General features: G+C 45.0%; 1 long non-coding RNA gene across 1 annotated transcript; it reads right to left on the minus strand.

Annotated features, from left to right (window-relative positions):
• Window positions 1-4,018: 4,018 nt before the first annotated feature.
• Window positions 4,019-4,314, minus strand: LOC139061892 (uncharacterized). The gene is made up of 2 exons (XR_011515534.1): window positions 4,230-4,314; window positions 4,019-4,153 (listed from the first exon to the last, which is right to left on the minus strand). It is a non-coding gene; the product is annotated as an uncharacterized lncRNA (long non-coding RNA).
• Between the last annotated feature and the right edge of the window lie 5,288 nt (window positions 4,315-9,602).

The raw sequence follows: 9,602 nt of genomic DNA on the forward strand, positions 1-9,602 counted from the left end.
ATCCCAGTTAACTGGTTCAAAAAATTGAAAACATGCATCATGAGAGCTACATACCTTTATCTTTCTCCTCTTTTTTCTTTTTTTCCCCCTGAATCGGGCACCTGGTGGTTTTAGCCTTTTTATGTTCATCTCTTCAGTTTGCCTCCTGACTCAGTAAGTTTCCTTTAGTCAGGACTAAACTATTTGACCTTGATGGGGGGTGACCACAAAATCGTTTTGTTTTTCCTTTTTTTATTCGGCCATTTCACACAATTCAGAGAAACCTGAAAGAATGATAGGCCTGTGTTTATGATATTATGAATGAAATATGGAAGAACATCAAGATGTGATTGACTTTAGCCATGTTAATACAGTTGATTCAGCCCCTGCACGCTCATTTCATTTGGGAAAGACGCAGAGGTGAATTCCCCCGCCGCACCCCTCCCCTTCCTGTTCTTCATAGACACACGGAGCACGTGAACGTTCTCAGTCAGCAGGAGCGCCTGCAGCTGCAGGGGGCGCCAACTTGCTGTTTCCAATCCAGACACTGTCATATGACAGATAATAGAAAACCTCGGTGCGGCGCAGATTTCCTTTTTTTTTTTTTACTCCGCGCTTGTGCGCCCCTTTTGTGTCATGAAAAAATGCCGCCCCGGGCAACTGCCCTGTCTGCCCGTGCCTAAAACCGCTACTGGGTGGAGAGGAGCACGCAGACGCAGTCAGCAAGCGTCACGTGCTTCAGCGTTTGTGAGACCGTCGTACACGTGACTCCATTTGCTTTATAAGCTTTAAGGAATCACGTGTTAACCTCAGATTGTTTCATGGATTTTTTTTTTTACTTTAAGCAACCGAATGACATGCGCACATTACTATGTAGATTATTAGAATAAACAAAGTTAATTTAGCATTTTTATTAGATCTCATAACTTCCTCGTGAGCATAAAGTGGGTGTAAACTATTAAAAGCGGGATATTTAGGTTAATAAAATAGAACTGAAGTGTTTTCAATGTGCATTTGTTTATAAGCCCGATAAACTGTATACCTTCTGAAAATGTAAATTATACTGTTATTTTAATTATTCTGATTTTTCAGATCACGACCGTTGTTAACAAGTCCCTTTGTCAGACATTTATTTACTGAAGAGTCACATGTAGAATTTACTAGTATTAGTTATTAGAACCAGTGAATCCATAACCCAACTGTCATATTTCTGATGTTGCCTCAGCTGTGACGTTGATGGACGACGCACCGGACAAGGCAGAAGACGGGAGTTGCCGGATTCTGAGGGCGTGGTGATTGGACGCGCTCTCCGCTTTGCGGTCACGACGAGATCCCTTTGATCTGCTCAGAAGTAACTGATGAGGTGAAAAAGTAAGAATCCAGGCAACAGATTTTCTGGAGAGTTTAGAGGAGATGCAGGAAGATGAGAGACAGACAGGACAGGAAATAGTTAAATAAAAACAAGAAAACAAAAAGTGTTGAAAAGTAAAACGTAGGCAGATTTATCTCCACTACACGTTTTTACCAGTAAAAAACAATAAGTTCTACACATGTAATAATTATACATCTGATACAATTCAGATCACCTTCAAAACTCAGTCACACACCCAGGGCCGTGTCAAGACATTTTGGGGGCCAAGGCAAAATGACCCCCCCCCCTCAACTGGGTTCCCCAGAGGCCTCTGTGTAATCCATACCCTCTCCAGGAGTGTTAGTTATACAGTGTTTATAAAAGCCCCTCAGACATCACTGACATGTTCTAATATTATCAGATGAAAAACTAAATTATCAGACATGCTGTCTCATCTGCTGCTTTTCTAAACTTGCAAAAAGTAACAAAACCATTTGAAAGCCAAGCACCGGTAACAGTTAACAGAATAAACAACGTGGGCGCAGCAGCGCGGTGTAGCCTGCACATTTTGTTATATAAGTTGCTCCGGAGTAGCAGGACCGGCCAGACTATGAAAAAAAATGTGATTTATAGTCCGGAAAATACGGTAGTTATTAGTATTTGAGATAAATTAGCAGGCTAAATACATTTCATATATTTCCAAAACGTAATACTTGTTTGTATCTTGTACAGCCAACTAGCCTTTATTCTGGACTCAGTACAATTCACCAAAAGTAAAGAGACATCATACAGATGAAGTAAGCACAAGATAACTTACTGGAAGAAACAGAATTATTATCATCAGAACCAGAACAAGAGAGCCTGATAACAGTCATGTGAAAATAACAGTTAAAAAGTATGTATGTGTAATAGAAATAAAAATATATTAGAATCAGTGTAACTCACTGTGATCCAAACATTAATCAGCCATAGCTGATTAGCAATCATGAAATGAGGTCTGGGAGTTTTTAAGTTTCATTCTTTTATTACATTTTTTTCTGAGATCTGTTAAAAGGTCACCATGGCAACCTGTGTGTCTCCATCAGCTACACAACGCAGCAAGTGTAAGTACCAAGTACCTGCCTCGACCACTTCATGAATGGTTTTGTACTTTAAACAGCTAGGCTCCATAGCCGTTTGGATCATCGGTGACAGCTGCGTGAGCCGTGGTGCCCAGAGAGCTGCAGAGACCCTCAGGCAACCTTGGCCTCCCTGACGTCCGTGTCTCCTGGTTCGGTTGGGGCGGACTGAGGTGGAAAGACCTTCTCCCCTTCTTTTTCAACTCCATGCATGGAAGAGCAGCTCCTGATCTGCAGTGTGAATCTGTGTGACACGTATCAGGTGGTATGGATGGCTTGTGCCACTATTATTAACAGATTAAAATAGATTCTAAAACCAAGGCAAGCAGTGCAACCACAGAAGCAATTTTTAAAAAAAGGGAATTTATTCTAAAAGCTCAGATAATGATGCCCAAAGGACAAGGCAGTCCAGTCCGCCCCCGCATGCACTCGCCAGGTGAACCCTCTACGACCCCGCCCTCCTGCGGTGCACGTCGTCCGCAGGGATCCACAGGCTGGACAGCCGGTGGATTCAATCCTCCTCGGTCCCTGTGGCACACAAAAACCTCCGGCAGTCAAAGGCCCCACAGCAACTCCAACCACTGCCAGGCACTGCTCAAATACTTACTCGCAGGGGCAGAGTAACTCTGCCCGCCTGCCGTGTTGCGCTCCGTGCCTGGCCCTCCGGCCGCGGATCTCTTTCTCCGCCGCTGCTACGGTTGGGTGCGCGCCACACAGGTGTGGAGGGCTGCTGCTTCTCCTGCCGCTGATGCTGTTGTCCGTGCCTGGTGGATCTCCTCCCCTGCTTGCGGGGCTTGCGGCGTCCGTCTGGCTCCGGCGAGTCTTTTTCCTTTCCCCTCACCGTCCCCCCGTCTCCACATCCGCTCGCCTCACTGCTTCTTCACCCTCTGCTCTGCCACAGTTTATTCTCTGCCAATCCACACTCCGCTCTCAGGTGTGGGCAATTAGGGAGGATTAACACAGAATGGGCTGCACGTTGCAGCAATCTTTTAAAACACCCGAACAGTTAAAAATCAACCTAAAAACACCACATCAAGCAAAAAAAACATGCAATATAAAACATAACAGAACAACATTTCCACTCTGTGACATCTGGTGAACATGAAGGAGGACCTGCACCGGCTTCACCTTCTACACCCTCATATCACACTGTTGAGAACTGTTCTTCCTTCACAACCCAATGTTCCACTCACTCTGCAGCTCTCGGGGCCCCTTTTATTATTTTAAGTATTTTTTAAATGTCCCGACTCTTTGTGTCCTGTTATTTTATAAAATGTGACGTAAAAAAATAAATGTTTTTGCTCAATTACTGGAATTTCTTTGGTTAAGACAAAACAGGAAGAATCATTTATGCCAAGTTGTTTCTACAGCAGGCCTGTTTTAAGTCCAACAGTTTCTTAGCAGCCAATAGAAATGTGTTCTTTACTAACTTTACTTGGTTTAAAAATCTTACTAAAATAAACAGAGTGCCGTATTGCAAAACCAAATCATACTTGTTATGTAAATATTAGCTTTGTAGATACTTTTTACAGATAGATATTTGTGTGCTAAAAAAAACCATAAACTTAAATAATTTGTCATTCTTTATTGAAAAACAACAAAATACAGATGAGTGACTGGCCACCAGCTGTTTTTGTTCTCCTGCCAGATGAGATGATGGTCACAGGTGTGAGGATGCACCTTCTGTTAGAGGAGTGCAGCCTGGCTGAGCAGGAGAGAAGGAAAAACCACACAGAGTAGAATACTAACTAATAATTACCATTTCTTGTTGTGTAGCTCACCTTACGTGCACTTTAAAACCTGGACCTGTGCCTGCTCCCAGCATCCCGTTTGTCTGGTCTTTGGAACTGGGCACAGAGAGGTTCTGGAACAGGAATTTTGTCTGAGTACTCCTGATATGGGAGAGGATCCACCACCACCGAGTCGAACAGCAGGTCCATAAGCTTGTGCAGGAGGAGCTGAGGGTGGGGCTGTAAGGCTGGGATCAACTGACGACACCCGGTGTCGGTACAGGATCTGCTCGGGTGCAAGATCGGCTCGGGGTCCTTCGACTGCCGATGACGTCAAAGTACGGCAAACCCACTCGGACAAAATACACTACACACCTATACTGCTGGAAAGAATTTAGCAGTTTCGTTATTAAAATAATGTTTCTTAAGACGTAAGTTTGTGTTTATAATGGTATTTGTAAAATAAAGCACTATATTTTATTCATAATGTTGAAGTCCTCTTTGAGCACATCCCTTGAAGGATCATAGGTATTAGCAACACCTGTGAAATTGTATTTGCAGGAAAGAAGTGTGTCCCGTTTATTGAAGTATTTTGTGTTTAGAGTTTTTGACGTCTTGTCCATGCGTAGTTCAGTTACGCTCATAGCTGCTAGCCAAAACTCTGGAGTTAAAAGTTTTCTGGCTTTACTAAAATACCTGTCTGTACTTATTTGATTGATGGTATTTTTACTTTCTATTAGACTCCAAATGTAATCATTTGGCACGTTTCTAATTCATTATTTGCAATAATGTAATCGGCGATATTAGCATTAGCATTCCTATGGGTTTTTACATGTATATTAGCATAGCGCTAACCACTCGCTGCCAAATTGCAGCCTTTGAGATTAGAAAATCTCCTGGCTTTACTAAAATATCTGACAGTACTTATTTGATTGATGGTATTTTTACTTTCTATTAGACTCCAAATGTAATCATTTGGCACGTTTCTAATTCATAATTTGTAATAATGTAATCGGCGATATTAGCATTAGCATTCCTATGGGTTTTTCCATGTATATTAGCATTGCGCTAACCACTCGCTGCCAAATTGCAGCCTTTGAGATTAGAAAATCTCCTTTTGTCACATCGCAATTTAATTGCACATGCAGTTAATCGTTCAGCCCTAATATACATGCAGCTCTATGCTAAAAGTGTATTTTCAAAGAGGTAATGATGGATTTCTTTGTAAAAGTTGTCCATCTTTCCAATAGAAAGATTTGCCTGGACCAACGTAACGTGATTACGTAATTCCGTAAGGTTCATGTTCAGCCAATCAACTACTTAGACGTCATCGGCAGTCGACGGACCCCGAGCCGATCTTGCACCCGAGCAGATCCTGTACCGACACCGGTCGAACTAGCCACAAGCTAACCTGATGCTAACCTAAAGCTAACACGGAGGTGGGAGCTAAGTTAATGGAGGTAGCAACCTAGCTACAACCGGAGTTAACTGTGCACAACACCAGAGCTTCTGAGTCAGAGATACGCCGGGCTGACCGCTGGGTAAAACCGGGTGGAACACAGAGGTCTCCGAGACCTCCACAAGCCGGCAGCCGTACAGCAGACAAGCGCCGCTGCGATCTGAGATGCGCAGAGCTGCCGCTGGGGAGAACCGGGTGGAAAGGTTTCCATCCCAGAGCTCCACAAGCCGGCAGCCCGCACAGCAGACAGAGATGCGCCGAGCTGCGGGGAGGGGAGAACGGGTGGAAAACATCGGTCTTCCGAGAGCTCCACAAGCCGATAGTGGGAACTCAGCTCCACCAACATGTTATATTTCAGCCCATTTTCTAAAGTGCAGCATTATGTTAAATGCACTGGGTTTTACCCTATTACATTTACATTTCATGGTTAAACAGTACATGTTAAAATCTAAGCTCAGCTCAGCAGTGACCTAAAATACATAAATATAATTTTACTTACCAAAAAAAAAAAAATGAAGTGGAGACTCCTTGGACGCTCTATTAGTGCAATTAATGCCACAGCAAGTCATTTTGTCCAACAATTGCACAAAAAATATCCAAAAAGAACGCACAAACACTACAACTAATGCTCTAAGGTGAGAGACTGAAAATGGCGGAACAGCTTCCAGGCCAGGCCGAGGCTCTACTGAGGCCTTTCCACGGAGCTAGCTCTGCGGTCACGTGGGTCTGATGCTCATTAATTATACAGAATTTTAGGCTTTTAATACACTTAAACAGAAGAGTGAGAAAAAATTCACCCCCCTCAGAGTTGTCATGAGTGTAAACTAGATCATTTAAACCAAAAACATGTTTTGGTACCAGGCTGTAAACATGTTTATTTCTGCTGTGAAATTGGTATTTTTAACATGGGAGTCAATTAGGATTTGCTCGCTTCTGACACCAGCCCCTAGTGGATGAGGGTGGAACTGCAATTTATTTCATTTCCGCGTTGGCTTCATTTTCAGACCCGAATTATGGGGGCTTGGTCCATCCCAGACTAAAGCTGATATATAGTTATACTTATTAATAATGCTGAAATCAGCAGCAACATCAGTGGAATCCAAGCTCCCATAATTTGGCTGCCGCTTGTGGAGGTCTCGGAGACCTCTGTGTTCCACCCGGTTCTCCCCACCGATCAGCCCGGCGCATCTCTGACTCAGAAGCTCTGGTGTTGTGCACAGTTAATTCCGGTTGTAGCTAGGTAGCTTCTTCTGTTAGCTTAGCTCCCACCTCTGCGTTCGCTTTGGGTTAGCTTCTAGCTACATCGCTTCAGTTTGACGGGTGTCATCATTTGATCCCAGCCTTACAGCCCCACCCTCAGCTCCACCTCTTTTCCCTTTTATGGAATTGTCTGGGCTTGACAGAACCTGTAACACAGTCAAAATGGCGGTGGTGGCCACCTCCCTTTTTGGCACAAAAACTTATAATTGGAGCCTATGGACACGAATTGCCCAGTATAGATGTCGATGGTGGAATCAAACGCTCCTGGCTGCAAATGAAGATTAAATACAAACAATGTTAAGATGTAAATCCAATTAGAACTTATTTTTGAAAGTTTAAACTCCACATTTATTAATCATTTAGTCATCAAGAACAAAATTGCAGCTGCAGCTACCGCTGTGGGCTGTGCATCCTTACCGTAAAGATGTCAGTTGTGCACTTTTAAAGTCAAAACTAGGTCCGTGTATTAGGGATATAAATGCTGACGACACGTTTTTCTGAACTTTTGCATTACAACAACCATCAGAGATCATGTTCCCAACAGCTTTTATAGGATTACGTCATGATAAAACTCCTGACTTGGTAAGTGTTGTTCAGCTTAACGCTGACCGTTTCCCACATTCTCCTCTCAGACCACTTTGCATCAGTGAGCCTGGCGCTCTGCAGGCAGCAGCCACAGGCCTACTAAATCATGTCCCATCAGCTCTGTTCGGTGGGCTGGCTGCTCGGCCACAATCAGCCCTTTATGATGCAGGTGGCGATCAGGACGTGAGATTTGTAAAACAATCCTGACGTGTATCGGTGTGGGAACTTTGGGATGGGAAGCCAAGGCCTGACACTAGTGACTCATTCACTTCTTTACATGATGGCTGTAGTTTAAAACTCCCGCTGGAATATCTTCCTGGAGCTCCAAGCCTTCCTTTAATTTACCTGAATAAGCACAGACGAGTTCCTGGGAGGAAGTTCCTTGGAGGGCAGGTGGCAGCAGCCTCCATCACCACCTGGTGTGCCCCCCCTTCCCCTGGGCAGTGAAATGAGCATCCCTATCACCAACTACAGCAGCATCCAGCTTTCAGCTGCTGGAATGACGACGGGAGGGACAGTCTCTCCTTCTCCCATTTTAATTCCTTCATAAAGACGTACTGGGGGGTGGGCAAGGGTGGGGGTTCCCTTAGCAACACCCCCCACTCAGCTTTTGTCCCCCCTCCCCGACAGCAGTTTCTGCTCCAGGAGCCTTAGACAAGGCGTCCATTAATTGTGGGCCTGTGAGGAATACACATTGGACAATAGGTCCAACAGAGTGTCCAGCCCCCAGACAAGGCTGGAAACAAGTGGTACAGGAATCCGGCAGAATGGAGCCGTCCCGGCTGATGTCACTGAATACATTTACCTACCTCACAGCGCATTCACTCCGGGCTTTGTGTCATCTGGGACAAAAATAAAATCGAAGGGATGGGGGAGAGATGTAAAAAGGGTAGAGGGCATCAGATTAAACCCCGGGTGAGATAAGAGAAGGCTGAAAACAGAGGTTCAGCTTTTTCTGTCCTTTCAGCTCTGTTTATATGGCAATGACGAGCGGATAAAGGAAAGTGGGATTAGACGACTCATCCAGGCTCACGTTTGTCAACAACAACCTGAGAAGTTTCAAGTTAGCTTATTCCAAGTCAGTACACCGGCTCCAGAGGGGATGTGTTGGTACGGCAGGGATGGGGCACCATAGCAACTGGCATTTCAGCAGAGCGGCCTGCCATCTGTCACCGAATGTGGTGGGCTCCTTCGTTTAGAAACAAGAAAAGAAAAACAGCATTAAGATGTTAAACTTGGAGGCAAAGCACTGAGACTGAAGTCTGATTAAACTCGGGGTCCCCCCCCCCCCATTGAAAGGAGACGCCCATCCTCGCCTCATCAAACTGAAAAACGCTTTAAGAAACTCCAAGAGGCCTCACATTTAATTTTTAAACCCAGACATGAAAGTGTTGCCTAAACCACATTCAGCGGTGCAGACTCTTCAAAGCTCTAGTTAGCATGTAGATTATATGCATTTTGGTGCATTGTCGAAGCATCTACGTGTATTTACATGTTAATCTGTCCAGGGATACCGGCCGACTGAAAAGGTGTCGGGGCTAAGTTGGTGAACTGGGCACTTTCTCTCCGTGCACTACGGGAATGTGATTTCTTTGTACCGTCGGAGTTCAAACGCATTCCTGTCAGGCCATGGATATTACCAGGACTGATTCCCCACATCACAGCAACCTACAGACCTGTTGATCCGGGCCAATGGAAGACCTCCTTGTCAGCGAACGAAGGCTAAAATAACCCGTCTTCTAGTCGCCACCCTCGTCTGGGGCCCGGCTGGTGCCTTGCCGTGCGGCTCGTGTTCTCGTCCGGGCTCGGTCCAGATCCAAAGTGTGTTTGTGTTGGCAGATATGAATTTGAAGCTGGCCCATTCTTGCCACTCAAGATGACTCACAAGACCAATGTTATGGCCACTTGTGCAGTGAAAGCAGCCTGAGGGATGCCTTTTCAGCTCTGGAGGACCTCTGGCTGAGTCCCATTCAAGCTGCAGATCATCCTGCTCCTCTCAGAGGGAGCTGTCCTTCTGGATCCTTGTCCCAGGGCCTCTCTTCTTCACCTGCCGGCTTAGCGCTCATCACTTATGCACATAATCCCTGGTTAGTGCATGTGATCCACCGGCTTGGGCCCTG

This window comes from Nothobranchius furzeri, chromosome 11, assembly GCF_043380555.1.
Source record: "Nothobranchius furzeri strain GRZ-AD chromosome 11, NfurGRZ-RIMD1, whole genome shotgun sequence".
Taxonomy (NCBI): domain Eukaryota; kingdom Metazoa; phylum Chordata; class Actinopteri; order Cyprinodontiformes; family Nothobranchiidae; genus Nothobranchius; species Nothobranchius furzeri.